General features: G+C 35.7%; 1 long non-coding RNA gene across 2 annotated transcripts; it reads right to left on the bottom strand.

Moving 5' to 3' along the window:
• Positions 1-8498: 8498 nt before the first annotated feature.
• LOC110719092 lies at positions 8499-14516 on the bottom strand. Of its 2 annotated transcripts, XR_002511028.1 has the most exons (5): positions 14195-14516; positions 13979-14072; positions 13501-13572; positions 10293-11803; positions 8499-8690 (listed from the first exon to the last, which is right to left on the bottom strand). It is a non-coding gene; the product is annotated as an uncharacterized LOC110719092 (long non-coding RNA). The 2 variants fall into 2 exon arrangements; XR_002511027.1 differs by lacking the exon at positions 14195-14516 and having other exon boundaries at positions 13979-14175.
• Positions 14517-15230: the final 714 nt, after the last annotated feature.

Below are 15230 nucleotides of genomic sequence, written 5' to 3'. Positions count from 1 at the left end.
CATTGTCTAGCGCCGAGAATTTGATTCTGGCGCCAGGCGACACTACTGTCACCAGGCGCCAGAGCCAAATCGCGGTGCTGGCCTCTGTTCGTTGGCGCCAAGTTCTTCTAATACAGAGCCAGAAATATGCGTTTAAATTTTGACCAATTTTTAGCACTATTTGCTTGATTATACTTCCTGATTGAGTTTTTCTCACTTTTCTGAAATCCATATGTGCTCTACATATGGACATAACCCTATAGGAATTCATGCTCCTGATTGAATGCTCTGTGCAACAAATGGTACGTCCGAGAATGTTGAATTCACCAAACCATGGAAGCGAGTTTTTAACTCGCGGTGTCCCATCCACTCGACCCAACCCTTCAAAAGGTATGGCTTCCGCGCGGTGAATCTTGACAATTAACCATGGACCCTCTTTGACTAACCCATATCCTGAACTTTAGAGAATTAAAGCCATGGTTAGGTTGCAAACTCATTGCATCATGTTGCATTGTGACTACTTGACTACTTGTGCATCTCTTACTTGTGCATACTTATTATGTGACTAAATTAACCATTTGGTTTGACTTGTGTTTGTAAATAAGTCTTAATAAACTAACCAATGACTAAAGGGCTTTGCTTAATTAATTAATTAATTAATTTGAGCTAATAAATATGTCTAAAATCGAGTCATAGTCCCTTTAAGTCAACCCGGATTTTTATTCCCGTATACTGCACAAGCGTCAAGTTGTTTTAGTCATAGCCGGAGTTCTAGGAATAAATACGAGTCGTACAGCCTATGGATCTGTAGCTCCAAGTTTTATCTTTAATTTGCCGTTGGTTTCATCCCAATCAGAGTCACAGATTAAAAGTTGTGACTAAAATACCACAGCATGTCCAGTTTAATGCATATACTTGAAGTCTTAACTTAGTCTTTGCTTGAGTCTAGTCACATAGTCTAGCCACATGATCATGACACGAGTCTTAACATGCCACCTACACTCACTAGTCCTAGCACACACTTTGAGTATATGTCACCATGACCATGTCTTAGGTTCATGCATGAGTCGGTTTTTTCCGTCATTTGAGTTGGGGGTACAGTCTATTCCGAATTTCTTCATGTCTCTCCATCTACATCACCTTTCCTCACATCACAACCTTCATTCTTCCTACCTTTTTCCATCCTTGAATGTTGAATAGAGTTTGAGTCAAATAATTAACAGCCGATATCCCTAATTTTCCTTTCCACAGTACTTGGTCAAGGAGAGAAGGGCGATTAATCAAGGACAACACCTTTGTTCAAGTCTTACTTTTTGATAAACCGATTCGTTAAAAGAGGAAATCTAAGAAGATAATGGCAAGTAAAGAAGAAGTCAATGAAATTAGGAATCAGTTGACTAATGTAACTGAGGTGTTGAAGGTTTTAACTCTCAAAATCAGTGACCCTGTGAAGCAACAACAAATGGACCTTATGCAAGAAAGTTTGAGCAATCTATCAAGTGACTACAAGTTTTAGGGCATTAGTCCACAAGGAGTCTCAGTGGAAAAGGAGCTTCTACCGCAGAAGTTCAATGCCAACGACATCCCAAAATTCAAGGCAACAGATAATCCTTATGTTCATCTAAGAGCTTTTGAAACCATAATGAACATTAAGGGGATTGATATGAAAGTCTTTCATTCATTATTTTCTTTATCTCTTAAAACCGTTTGTCAACAATGGTTCTTTTTCCTTGAAAAATAGAAAACCTCTACCTGGGAGTCGATAACATATGCTTTCATAGATAGATATAAGTGCAACATTCAAGACGAAATACACCACAGACAACTTGAGATGTTAAAATAAAAAGAAAACGAAGGGTTCACTTATTTCTTCAACAAATGGAGGGAATCTTCTGCTAATATGGTCAAGGTTCCTACCGAAAAAGATTATGTAAGGATGTTCATAAAAAACCTTCAAGAAAAATATGCAAAGCACTTAAAATATCAACACAACTTGAATAATTTCAAGGCTATGTATAATATAGGCATTGACATTGAAGATGACCTTCTGAAAGATAATAGTGCAAGAGGAAAGAACGACCATCCTTCTTCTTCCTCTCCCATTAATGAAGTACATGCTACGAATTCCTCTAAATCATGAATCCAAAGGTCGAAAAGAGTGTTCACTCCACTTGGTATGAGTTATGAAATAACTTTCGAAAAGCTACACCACAAAGGACAAGTCATGCCCATAGGGCCTATCAAGCAGAAGCCAGGCCACCTAAGTGGGATCCTAATAAACACTGCAAATATCTCCAAGGAAAGGGTCACAACACTGAGGAGTGTTGGAAACTCAAAAAAGCTATTCAAGATCTGATTGATGACAATAAAACTTTCGAGATTCTAGCCATCGCAGAAGATCAAACATCCTTCGATCCTTCACTCCTTATCACACCTGTAGGTGAGCCCATGATCGAGACAGCTTATATAACCTCTCTTGATGAAGTGGCCATGATTGAGGAGGATGAAAGTCTTTTGTTAGGTAATACCAGGGAAAACTTGTCAAGTCTAAAAGAAGACGTTTGAAAACTGCAATATGTCATTGACATGCCCTTGAATGTGGTAGAATGACTAGAAAATCGGATGATGGTTATCGAACAATATTCTCACCAAGGAGTTAATGAAGAACTCAATTCTCCCAAGCCACGAGCGAAACGGGCCATTGAAGAATACACACCAATAGGAATGACTTACAATGAAGCTTTTGACTGTCTTCACGATCAAGGACTCATTCACCCCATTGGTCCCAATAAGGACCCTCCGCCTGAAAAAGGGTATCCCAATTGGGACCCAAAATCTTAGTGTCGATACCATAGAGGTCGTGGTCACACCATCGAAGTATGTCTTGCTTCAAAGATCGTGTTCAAGACCTCATTGATTCAAATCTCCTTCATGTTCCTCCGCACGACAAGAAGGCCATGGTTAGTAACAATAACAACAGTGGCTGTAAAGGAAAGAAGAACGACTATCCTTCTTCTTCCGAATACACCTACTCTAGTAACAGTGTTGGTACTTTCGACCTTAATGAAATCTTAGCCATGGATAATCGTGGATTTAGAAAGCAACGAAAAATGGATTTCACCCCTATTGGAATTAGCTATGATGATGCTTTCGATCGAATCCATTCAAAGGGACTCATTACTCCTATTCGACCCATTCAAGATCCCCTAGTTGAGAAGAGATTGCCTAGTTGGAACCCAAATGTACGCTGCAAGTACCATCAAGGCAGGGGTTATACTCTTGAGAGCTGTTGGAAGCTAAAGGAAGCAATCCAATATTTGATCGACAATAACGGGCTTCCAATACCTCCAGTCGGCAAGAACACCAAGTGATGATAAGCCAAAGGACAAGAGGCAAGCTTCAACGACAAGATTTCATGATCTTTTTTCTATTTTTTATTTACCTTTTCCCAAATAAGTCTAGCATAGACACCTTTTTATTCTCCTTAGATTTATTTTGTAGGATCATTATTTCTTTTCCTTTAATAAAATGAGCATTTTATTTCCTTGCATATGATCAATGCAATGCATTGCATTTTATAAAAAAAAATAAAAAAAAAATTGTCGAATTAAGCACAAGGTAAACCAATGATTTGAGGTACCTCTTGTAGCTATATCATACCTTTCACCCTTTCAAATATGCAATCCTTTCTTGATACATAACTTTGAGCCTTTTCTAACGATAGACCTTTCTTTTTTCAACCCATATCTACCTAACCTTGGGATGGGATGGGGTGAAACTTATGCATTTTTCAAAGAACAAAAAGCTTGAGTGACTTCAAAAGATTAAAATAGCAAAAAATAAGAAAAAATAAATAAATAAAAGTGTACAAAAGGGTAAGTGTTCCAATGTCTTTGATATGAAAATGTCTTCGATATGAACACGTCTCAGATTGAGTCTCTTATCGAATGCTCGGTACCGTGCCTGAAAAACATGAATGCCAAGTGAGTAATAGACCACATGATCGGGATTGCCCACACTTATAAAAATAAGATAAATTCTAAAGCAAAAGAAAGAGCTAAAAAAAGAGTGAGAAACCTCAAGCATGAAAATACAAATATTCCAAAAGTAAAGTTCCACACCTTGGGGGCTTATCTAAGGTCTTGAGCCTTTTATCCCCTTCTTCTTCAACCTTTAGCCTAACCACGTTACAACCCTTAAAAAGACCTTTTTGAGGTATACACACATTTGTGTGAGGTTCGGCTAGAGCTACGTTCGTCCCGATTCTTAATGGAAACGAAGGCAACCTCATATCGAGGTGCGGCGTAATAAATATGCGTTCATATTCACATTCACACACCATGTTCATATCAAAGGATCTCCAATGCTCATCCCTGTCTACTTAGAGCTAGACTTGGGGGCTTGATCCTTACATCATTAGCTTACCTAGCTTAAAGAGTCACCATCATTTGAATGTTCTTGAAATAATATTTTCCCACACACTTAGCCCTTGCAACCTAACCTTAATGTCACTTTCACATACTGCACAGATACATGACCAAATAGTCTTCCCCTTAGGAACCCTTTGTCATGAGATTTTAACACGACATTGAAGCACGCCTTGTCATATCAAATTATCTCATCGCTTGTAATCGTTATCGCATCACGAAGTACCAAGTACTTAGCCTCCGCGCCTAAGTTACCTAAATACTTTCATTATCGAGTCAACTAGGATAGTCTAAGATGTCAATCCTTGTACTGTGAGAGACAACATTTGATTAAGCTAATTCAACATGCATCTTCAAAAAACTTCACTTTGATTCATTTTCGTGTCTTTTTTTTTTTGGGAGTAAGTCGGTACCCTCCACAAAAATGACGAAATTTTTTTTCTTTTTTGCATTTTTGAGTCGCACGATCACAATACAATGCACACACAGGTCATGAGTCACACCTGTCAATTCACCTTGGGTCAACCTCAAGTCAGTCAATTCACCTTGGGTCAACCTCAAGTTAGTCAATTCACGTTGGGTCAACCTCAAGTCAGTCACCTTGACTCAACCTCAAGTCAGGCAATCACCTTAGGTCAACCCTAAGAAAAACATCAATCCTTAGGTCAACCCTTAGGAAAACACCAACAAAGTCTTTTGGCAATCTTTTGATTTTTACAAGATACAACCACTCAGCAAAGCTCTTGTTCGTAGCCACCGAACGATCGCAACAAACATTCAAGCATCAAAGCTCTTTTGTTCAAAGACGCGTGGACATATCATCAAAGCTCTTTTGTTCAGATACGAGTGGACATATCATCAAAGCTCTTTTGCTCAGAGACGCGTGGTCATGTATTTCAAGCTCTTATGCTCAGAGACGCGTGGGCATATCATTCAAGCTCCTTTGTTCAGAGACGCGTGGGCATATCATTCAAGCTCTTTTGTTCAGAGACGCGTGGACATATATAAAAAAATCTCTTTTGCTCTGAGACGCGTGGGCATATAATTCAAAAGCTCTTTCGTTCAGAGACGCGTGGACATATCAAAAAGCTCTATTGTTCAGAGACGCGTGGACAATCCTTTCAAGCTCTTTTGTTCAAAGACACGTGGAAATTTCTTTCAAAGCTCTTTTGTTCAGAGACGCGTGGACATATCATCAAAGCTCCTTTGTTCAGAGACGCGTGGACATATCATCAAGCTCTACTGTTCAGAGACGCGTGGACATATCATCAAGGCTCTTTTGTTCAGAGACGCGTGGACATATCATCAATGCTCTTTTGTTCAAGGACGCGTAGGCATATCATTCAGAAGCTCTTTTGTTCAAGGACGCGTAGGCATATCATTCAGAAGCTCTTGGTTCAAACATGCATGAACATATCCAAAAAAATTTTATTGTTCACAGACGAGTGAACATCAAAACAACAAGACGGCGTTCCATAGATTGTGGAAGGTTGTCACAACGACAAAATGCAACAAATCGGGTACCTTCAGAGACGTGTGCTCGACGGTACAAGATACGGGTTTCTTAACACTTTTATCTGTTACAAGAATGATTTAAGATCGCAGAACGTTCGGAATCATTCTCCGTCCCTATCGATACTTTGACTTTTGTTTTCGAAACTTGCGTTTCTCCAAACTCAGTCAAAGTGTGGGCTTCAGTAGAAACCCATTTATGTCACCCCAAAACCAAAACCAGTGATGAGTACCTTTCATGTCGAATCATAATCGAATGAAGTGAAAGCATGGAAAGTCTAGTGTTGAGGTTAAGTTTTTAATTCTTTTCTTTCTCTGTGTTTTTGCAAACCTATTTTAAGAAAACAGCCAATCCAGTTTTTTTTGGTCCATGTAAAGGGTCCAATAGTAGTTTAGTTGGATGGGGTTTAAAAAGAGCTTTCCAGCGATATATTATAAGCCCAATTCCGATGAATAATGAGGAAGTTATGGCCAAATTACTAAGCTGGGCCCGGTTTGATATTTATGTGCGGCCCAATGATCTAGATGAGGGCCTAATATTGATTTATCATTCCTAATGTAATTAAAATTGATTTAAGTTTTCTAGATTCTTCTAGAAGATTCTTTTCATTCTTAATTTAATTAGTATTGATAAATTGACTTTAGTTGACTTTTAAGAGTTTTAATCAGAATAAAAGAAGTGTTTTTAAGGAAAATATGATTTTGCGCTTCTGTACGGCTAAATTTTATCAAAATTAAGAAAACGCGTAAAAACTGTTTCTAGCGCCTAACGACAGCATTAGCGCCTGGCGCTTAGGCTTGGCGTCTGGTGCTAGCCTTAGCGCCTGGCGCTAATGTCTGCGTCAAGCGCCGATAGTGTTTTATTCTCTTCGAAACTCTGATTCGTTTTTCTATTCGTCCGACTGATTTTCTCTATAAATAGCCTCTTAAAACCTCCGTTTTCAATCATCAATTTCACTCTAATTCTCTCTTTCACCAACTCACATCAAGAATCTCTTGATTACTCTCTCTCTCTCTCTTTTCTAAACTAGTTTTTGCTTACAATATTCCGCATTCCCAAGATCTAGACACACTTAGCCAAATTCGAAGTTGCCTTCACCCTAGACTTGAAAGGTTTTAATTTCAGAGGGTTTGGTCCCAAATCTAGTCTAAACTTTCAATAATCTCTATTTCAATTATTTAATTTAATTGTTTGTTTTATTATTTTCCTTGAAGTTACTAACGCGTGTATTTTGTTATTAGAAAGAGGTACGAGACATCCAAGTAAGTGCTTTAATTGACTTTATGGTTCTTAGAAATCATGTCGAGGTTGTTATTATGATTCTTAGTATCATGTTAGGATGCTTGATGTTTTGAATGACAATAATGCTTCCTAGTATCATGTTTAGGGTAACAACTATAATTTCTAATATCAAATATGCTTATTATGATTTCTGTGATGCTTCCTATGTTCTTTCCTAATATCATGTTAGTATCATGTTAGGGCTAAAGCTTTAATCTTTGATGTTTAGTGACATGCTAGGGTTTGTTATTAATCTTGTTAGTATCATGCCTAGGATCTTGCTATTAATATTATGCTTTAACATGATTTATGATTATAATATTATTATGATGATTTTTGATGTTTATTATTATGTTGCTTGATATTTATTTGTTATTGCTTGATCACGCCTTTTATGCATGTTTAAAGGGAATTTGTACTTGTAATCACGCTTAATAAGATAATTAATAATTTTATTTAGGGTTAATTTGATTGTAATTCAATTGATCCCCAATAATAGGTTTATTTGTGCATTAATATTCAACCAGCATAGATTAAATAGGTTTAGTGTTAATCCTATTTATTGCATGTTAGTCATAAAGCGCACATGAATACGATCAGAATAAAGTAGAGGTCTATTATTAGTGTGGGTTCAATCTCTTTTAGATTTGATTTGTACCTTCATCCCCGAACAACCAGTCATGGTTCTAGACCTATTGGAGTTGACGATCTCCTAGATCGTTAAGGGGTGTAACCTTCATCCTGTGAACTGTTTACAAGTTCCTAAAACTTGTTGGCGACTGTTTTGCTCTAGCTTCCTTCCCTTTGGACGCCATCGTACTTTAGTGTATGATCACAGTGGGGTTCAAGTTTGGGGTAATGCTTGAAATATTCCCTACACTTACACTTTAAAGATAATTAAACTTTGGAAAATATAAATCAGATTACACTTTAAAGCATCCAATAATGATTGTTTAAAACTTTAAAAACTAAACTAATTGCAAACACCATATAAATTGTGCTAAAACCTCAACATTGCAATAACAAAAATTAGTCTATCCCAATATTTCTTAAGTAATTTAATTACAAAGTTATTACATACATGTATCAAAATAGGTGGAACCCTAGTAAAAACTCTTTTGACATAATTTTGAGAGCCATTAAAACAAAGGAGAAGCTAATATACGTGGTAAAATAATGCTCGAAGTTTAGCAATCCGCACTGTTTCTAATGAACAAACTTCAATTGAATTGTTAGCTCAATCATAATAGTTTAAAACTTTAAACCATTAAAACTAAGCCTGCTACATAAGCAATGGATAAGTTGTTGACACTTATTCCCTAAAAACAATTGAAATTTTGCAAAAGATTACAGATTATGATACGTAAAATAAAATAAATACAGTCAGTCCAATCCGTTAAATGACAGGGTATGTCTTCATAGAATTCATCCTCGGCTTCCACCTTGTAGAATCACACTTCATCCGAGCATCTCTCTTACCTCCTTAAGCACTAAAAACACAATAAAAATAACACGATTTCATGGAGATCTTGTAACACCATTATAAAAATAAAATAAAATAAAATAAAAAGAGTCAAAAACTGCTAAGTATGATGATCCATAAGCGAATGATGATCCATAAGCAAAGACACACATTAGCGTATGATGATCCATAACAGAAGAGATTAATTTTAAAAAGAAAACACACACACATCAACGGATGATGATCCTTAAGCAAAGACTTTTAGAATCAAAGGCTAAGCATCAAATATGAGGGCATCATGTTAATCACACTGATGATAAGTTGTAGAAGGTTTTCGGAAATTCAAACTCCTTCAAAAATCGAACCCAAATCTCAACAGCTCCCAGAACTCCCAAAGGCTCTTAGCCCTTAAAACCCACTACCTCACCACTTTCATGTTAGTGCGTAAATTTGGGCTCATACAAGGACAACTTTGATCTGAATCAAATCATAAGGGATTTCATAGCATAAAATTGTACACTCAAGGAGAGAATTAAACTTAGAGAGCCACCTGTTTAAAGATTTCCTCAATCCAAAAGTTCACATTCTTCCGCCGAGATTATACCAGTTATGCAATTCAGATGCCATTTCTAGAAGGAAAAAAAAATGTTTTCATTTCCATCGTTGAACATTTAATTATTGAGGCTCAGTTTTATTTTATTTTATTTTTTATATAGCTCTGGCATAAAGAGGACATTGAAAGCCATTGCCCAACAACAACAATAACAACAAGAAGCAATAGCCACATATTTATGTAGAGAGAGAAAATGAAAGAGAGATTACAATCGCGAAACGGATGAACAATACCTTCCGATCTCCAATACCTGAATTTGAAAATCAATATTTAGGATAACTCAAAGCAACATCATCACCTCTGCAACATATTCAAGATTCAGCAAAATTCCCCAAAAGTCAGGGTTAAGGTTGTGGGTTTAGGGTTTGGAATTTGGGAGAGGGTCGTTTAATATTGATAATCATAATCAAAGGAGAGAAAAAGAGAGTGGAAAACTAGGCAATGATCCCCAAAACACCCCAGCAATTTTACACTCATAAAATTCTTCCCCCATTCTCCAAAAAATTGAAAAAAAATCAAAGAAATGAGCTCAAAAACTGTCACATAGGAGTATGAAAAAAATTAAAATCTAGGTTATCATCATATTCAGAAATTAGGGTGAGTAAGATGAGCAAAATGCAAGATTAATGCAATTAGCGCAGTATCTTGTTGTCTTACCATTAATCTGCTTGAGAAACTCAGCATAATTTTTTTTTTAAACAACTCTAATTTTGGTATAAACCCAAAAAAATTACAAATACAATCATGAATGTGACTATTCTTCCATATGTACTCTTGCTTCCATTTAACAACTGTTTATTTCTACAATTCATGTTTAAGGTAAAGCTAAAGTGTTATTTAAACAAGAGTTTAATGACAGCATGCATGTCTATGTTGAGGACCACCCCTCAAGATTGTAATCAGCTAAGTTGATCATCCGCACATGCAGTTAAGCAAATTTATGTAGTAAGATAATCAGGTAGCTCACGTAATCAAGAACAAAACAGGAGTAAGAACAAAAATAATCAAAGGGAATACCTTCTCACATATTCAAACATGCCATGCAACTGTGATTCCTTATTTCTAAATTCTGGAACATCCATTTTTAAGGGCTTTATAAAGTATCCAATATCAGGCCGCAACTTGACAGGGTATTTCTTGCCATTACACTGTAATGAAAACTTTAAGGGTAGCAGATGATGATGAAACCGGACCTAAAGGACCCGTTTAAGTATTTAAATTTGTCCAAGAGAATCAATTCCTTCCATTGGAACCAAAGTTGGAACGTCAACCTGAGCGGCAGATGACCCGAGACATCAAACCCTCCAATAAATCACTGATTTTTTAAGGGAAAAAAGGCTACAAGGAAGCTCTGAATATATCACAAAGGAATTAAAACAAACAAGAAATTTACACAAAATGAAATATTCCACCCATCAAGTACTGCCACCTAGAATCTTCATATTTTTTTGAAAATCACAATGGAAACTAATGGCGTCATGCTCATGTCATAACATGAAAAATGCGATAGCATAATATTGTCTTAAACCTTCCTTTCTTTATTAATTATATAAAATAAAGTTCAGACAAATGCTATCCCAAAAAGAATCCACCAAAATAGCAATGTGGAAAATGTGTCATTGTGGAAATACATCAATCATCATGGTACAAAGTAATGAAAAAAAGAGAACTGCACATTTTAATTCCCCTAGAAACATTGAAACAAGACCTGCAATTGTGGCAATAATACACCAATCATCATGGTACAGAGTAATGAAAAAAAGAGAACTGCACATTTTAATTCCCCTAGAAACATTGAAACAAGACCTGCACATTGTGGCAATAATACACCAATCATCATGGTACAGAGTAATGAAAAAAAGAGAACTGCACATTTTAATGCCCCTAGAAACATCAAAACAAGACCTGAGCTGCTCACTACTTAGAAAGAAGTATAGATTATAGAAAAAGTCATTGACCTTTTTCCTAAGTATCTTATTCAAGCTAACTATTTGCAAAATCTATCTGACCAAAAAGCACTACCTTGAGAAATAATGTCCCAGACAGCTGCACCCCATAACAATAACTTGATAATGTTCCTCTATACTGGTACCTTTCCCCTTCTATATATCATTTTAGAGAGGTGTCAAATTTCAAAACAGAAATAGGCATATCACATGAAGTTGCCATCCCTTGATTGGGAAAGCATAACCCAGCAAACTGCATCACAAGTAAGAAGCAAGGCACAACAATTCAAGACAAATTCCTGAGAGACAATATCAAAATCACTCAAGACACCCCAAAACAAATTCATAGAACCCACTATTCATTCAGCATCATTATTCTAGAATTAGAAAAAAAAAAAGGGGGATGAGAAATGAACCAAATAACCTCAGCAAGCCGTTAGGGGAAAATTAAGCCTGAGAGGTTGTGACAGTAGACGGTAGAGGTGTTGGCAAAAATGGCAACAGAAAATGGAAGCCAAAGTGAGAAGAAAAATTAGGGGGAAACAAACGGAAAATGGCTGAGATTCCCCGACAACTGATTTTCTGCAAAATTAAAGAACAATGAAGTCAACACCTTAACTAAAGGAAACAAATGTCATTATAATTAAAAGCTACTACAAGACATAATTTGACCAAAAAATATATTATTACTCAAATATAATCCCATGAACGATTTGCTTCTCGTATTCTCACTTTCAAACCATCATATTTAACAAAGTAAAAAATAAATAAAAATTGTGTGAACTCCCAGCCCCTCTTTGTGTTCATTATAGTACAATTCAATTCACTATTTTCATCCAACATCAAGAATAATAAAAATTGCTTTTAAATTGAATAAAGAACACAATCCATAAAAATTACAAACCTACAACATCCCAATCATCTACGCGGTTAGAAAATAGTTCTAAACTACTTCACAATTCACAAAATTCATGAAAACCAAACTTTAAAACCTGTAGCATCAAAGCCTCATGAGTAAAAACCATTAATTATTGTTCTTGGCAAATCTGAAATTCATATCTTCTGAACTAAAATTTAATTAACAAAAAATCCAGAAATTCAAAACCCTATCCAACTCTAATTCCCACATACAACCTCAGGGGAAATTTCTTTATAAGTTCCATGCATGTAACATAAGTATACAAAACCAATAGAATAGTATAGCACATCTAATTTCACCCACTTCAATTAGCAAATCCCAAATATTATAATTTTAATCCCAATATTGAGTTGAACAGCAACTACCGAACATCATACATAAAGAAAATCATATAATTAGCAAAAATCCCAACTTTATTAGCTAAACCCATCACAATTAACATGCTTACACAACAAAAATTAATCCCAATCCCCATTATGAACAAAGGACTAATTGATTGAACTTAAAATCAACATAAAAGAACCTCAAACAAAATGCAGTAGAATATACAGTCCTGTTTTGTAAGACAATCAATCCATAATTAGCAATAACATTCCTCTTCTCTATATTATTAATTTCCATTTCCCAAGATTTCTTTGCTTTTCTTCACCCCTCCCTTATAGGTACCTATTCCTTTCTTCCAATCAACTTCCTCACTCCTATAAAGGACTCTTTCTCTCCTTAAAAATCATCAACCAAGCACCATATTTCCATTCTTTTTGTTCACCGAAATATTTTTAACTCAATAACTCATAGGTCCCCATCATGGGGGTAGATACATGAACTTTACCTTAGCTTCCTCGAGACCCCCTTTGCCAAGCCCAAAATCTGACTGCTTTGCATTGAATTCCTAACGCAGCAAGTTGGTACTTATTTGAGCAACATAATTGTTATAATTGGAACTAAACACAAGCTTAGCAACATAAAAGCTTCTTGCTATTTAGAAAGCAAACCATTTTATAAAAGCTTTTACTTTTCTTTACTCCATGTCTCCACCTCTGAAATTTTTACCAAAAAAAAAAAACAAAAAAAAGTAAATTCCTTTCTATTACTCTCAAATTAAAATCTACATGCTATTGAATTGAAAATATGGGAGATGAATAATTTAAAAAAGTGACCTTTAATTCTTTTTCTTTCAGGCCTGAGATTTAGCCTGTTTTGATGAAGGCATACATTTAGTTTCCTTTTTTCTTGAGCCTAATATTTAATCGGGAAAAAACCCAGAAAATAAAAATCGAACATACAATAATGAAAATCAAAGGAAAAAAGAACAATTTACTATAAATTATCAAATTAACGGTAAAATACATTTAGGAATTACCAAGAAAATGTTGAAGCTTGAAAGAGCTCTGCGACATGATGGTCAGATTTATAAACTCAACTGCTACAAATTCTGTCAATCAAACGAAAATAGAAGAATTAGGATTTTCAAATATTTCTAAAAATTGGGGGAAAATAGCAATTGAAAATATAGGAGATGAATAATTAAAAAAGTAACCTTTAATCTTCTGCTTTCCGAAATAGTTCACATTATTTGGATCTAATTAAAAAAGTGACCTTTAATCTATTGTGCAATTCGATAATAGTCACATTATTTAGATCTAATTACCCAACTAACTTCAATTTTTCAAGCTACTTTAAACAAAATTCCAACAATACTCATCCATAAACACTATTTCAATCTAATTGCATAAATAAACAAAACCCAAAATTCAAATTCACCAAACTAAACATGCATAATGGATTTAACATAAACAAGAAAGATACTGGAAATCAAAGGCCTGGAGCGTGAAACTCACTTGATGCTGCTGTTTAAAAGGTCCTAAAGAGCGGAAAATGTCACTTTACTTATCACTTTAGTTTTAATTCAAGTTCTCCATCTTCCCTGTTAATCTGTTCATATACAAAGTTAAAATAATCAGAAAAAATAGTCAATAAAACAACAAAAATATCAAATTTCAGCAAATAAACAAAAAAACTCCATCATTAATCAGTTAAAAAAACCAGAGGGATACCATTAGGACCAAGACAAGAGTGAGTATTGTCACAAAGCTTTTCACAAGCCTCAATAGTTCGATATTCTTCTAGAAAGCTTATCCGACCTAGAGAGATGGCATTTCTTTGTTCAAGTTCGTTCTTGCTCTTTTTCTTCAAATTTTGCTCGATTTTATTGCTTTTTCTTGCTCATTTTGGTTACATTTGCTAATTATGAGGTAGATTATAGTGATGGAACTAATATTACTTTCAAATTTCACTTTTTTGGGAATTTTGAATTGTTGAAAAAATGGCGCGAAGTATGCTCTTAGCTTATTTTTGTCATGTTGAAACCTCAAAATTGTTTGGTAGACGATAATCATGTTTGTATTACTGTTATTCATCTAGGAGATATTTATTCTTTGAGATTTTGAAATACAATCCCTTGAATGCTTAGTTGAAACTGGTATAGAATTACTTTTGTGGGTGTTAGAAGCCCCTATTTACTGAGTTTAACTGCAGGTATCGTGGCCCCCAAGTATGGGTGGCATTCAATTTTCATGTTTTTCCCAATCGACAGCCGTTATGCTGCCAAAATGGGTCTAGAATACGCATATTAGCTTAGTTTAGGAAAGAAAGTAAACTAATAAAGAAACTTAATCCATCATAGCATGGTCTCGCCTCCATTCGTCGATGCTGAGGAGATTTGTCCTCGAGAGAGGGTGACCCATCCTCGAGAGGAGATTCGGGAGCGACGCGTTGCAGCCGATCGACGTCGCCGGAAGGATGGGTTTGGGAGGCTCCTCCCAACTGGGACCTTAGGGTCCTTAAGTGGGACCTAAACCATCATGTCTCGATTAGAAGGTGGCGCGGCATCGTGAGTTCTTTGCGCCTTCATTTTTTCTCTTTTCTTTTGTTTTTTTCTCCTTTTTAATCCATAACCGTTTTTTATTATTATTTTTTTTATTTTCCTTAGAGAGAGCCTAGCATGCGTTTATACGGCTCTTCTGACCTGCGAGCCCGTTTTGCGTGTTTGCCTGAGGTGGCAAAGGAGATTGTGGAGCTTTCAGGGATTAA

The sequence above is a fragment of the Chenopodium quinoa genome, unplaced genomic scaffold (assembly GCF_001683475.1).
Source record: "Chenopodium quinoa cultivar QQ74 unplaced genomic scaffold, ASM168347v1, whole genome shotgun sequence".
Classification (NCBI taxonomy): domain Eukaryota; kingdom Viridiplantae; phylum Streptophyta; class Magnoliopsida; order Caryophyllales; family Amaranthaceae; genus Chenopodium; species Chenopodium quinoa.
Note: the sequence above shows the minus strand (reverse complement) of the source record. Positions and strands in the feature narration are given on the sequence as shown.